Consider the following 1,500-nt stretch of genomic DNA (forward strand, 5'->3'; position numbering starts at 1 on the left):
GGGGTGAGGGAGCCCCCAGCTGTGCATGGATACAAAAAGGTCCCAGGAGAGAGGAATGAGGTGGGGGTGGAGTGACGATGCTAAAGGAATGCACTCCTCTTGGGCACCTCCTGCTTGGGCGGTTGGGCCTCTCCTGCCTGGGTCCAGCCGCTGCCTGGGACACCCCCTCAACCCTCTCTCCACAGCCCCCTGCAGCTCCAAGGGTGCGCAGACTTGGAGGCTGGGTCCTGGCACAGCTGCATGACGCCCGCGTGCACTGGGTCCATGGGCCACGGGCTCCGCACAGCCTCCAGTCTTGCACAGTAACTGGGACCCACAGCACTGTGGGCTGGGGGTGGGGTGTGAGAGTCCCGGGAATCGCTGGAGTAGACACAGAAAGACCTAAGAGAGTGTGCATACACAGCCACTTTCCACGCTGACACCTACAATTATATGACACAGGCCTTGATTCCTTTATGCTGAAGCCAAGTGAGGGGCAAAGTAAAGCGGGGATGCAGGGCAGGATTCCTGGCGCTACTGCAGCGTCTGGGGAGGGGTGGCCCTGCAGCCTCCCGCTGCTCTCTCCCTCACTCCCTCCCAAGGGCTGGGGCTGCTCCCTTGTTCACGGATGCGGGGTTGATGGCCAGCACAGGGTTTGGAGGACCTGAATCCCAAAAGAAAGGGTCAGAACACACAGTCCAGCGACCTCTCCAAGTCCACTGCTCTCATGATGCTGCAAAGCCAGTCCAAGGTGCCTTTTGGCTACTCTCATTTTCCCTTGCCAGGTGCCCCTGGGGGCCAGGTCCTCGGGGCCCTCCCAAGATCGAGTGGTGAGGCTGCTTCTCCTGGTTGCTCAGGGCAATGAGGAAGGGCCACATGGGGGATGAAGGTGTTTTTTTTCATCATCTCCTTCCTCAGGCCTTAGAGGTGCAGCCTGCCAGCAGCTCCTGTTCCTCCCAGCCACCCACTTCACCCTCAACCCCCTTAACCCCACCCCACACCCTGGTCCCCAACATCTAGGCATCTACCCCATGAAGCCTGCTGTAGCTATCTCTCTGAGGAACCTCTCCAGACTTCACTCCCCACAGCACACTACATGCACATCACACACTACAGGTGTACACATGACATGCTGCATACCATTAACACATACATTATCACACATGTGTACACACATGCAGAAAGTAACAGTCAGGGAGCAACAAGCTTCGGAAACAATCATATTTACACAAGACCTGCACTCACCCACATACATAGTCACACAGACATGCACACATTCCTGCACACGAGGCACACATGGACCATGCACACTCCTGAAATACCCTTGAGCATCCAGATACTGGCTCTGTCAGAAATGCCAGGTCAGGCAGGGGCTACTAGAGGGAGTCATCCAGGTGGGGGTCACGGTCTTTGGCTCTGAGACCCAGGCCTCCTTCAGGATGCTCGCCAGGGCAGATGCCCCAGTCTTCTCACTGGGCCTGTGTGATGCTCACACCCTTCACCAGGCGTGGGCTGCACCAG

The sequence above is a fragment of the Oryx dammah genome, unplaced genomic scaffold (genome assembly GCF_014754425.2).
Source record: "Oryx dammah isolate SB20612 unplaced genomic scaffold, SCBI_Odam_1.1 HiC_scaffold_4, whole genome shotgun sequence".
Taxonomy (NCBI): Eukaryota; Metazoa; Chordata; class Mammalia; order Artiodactyla; family Bovidae; genus Oryx; species Oryx dammah.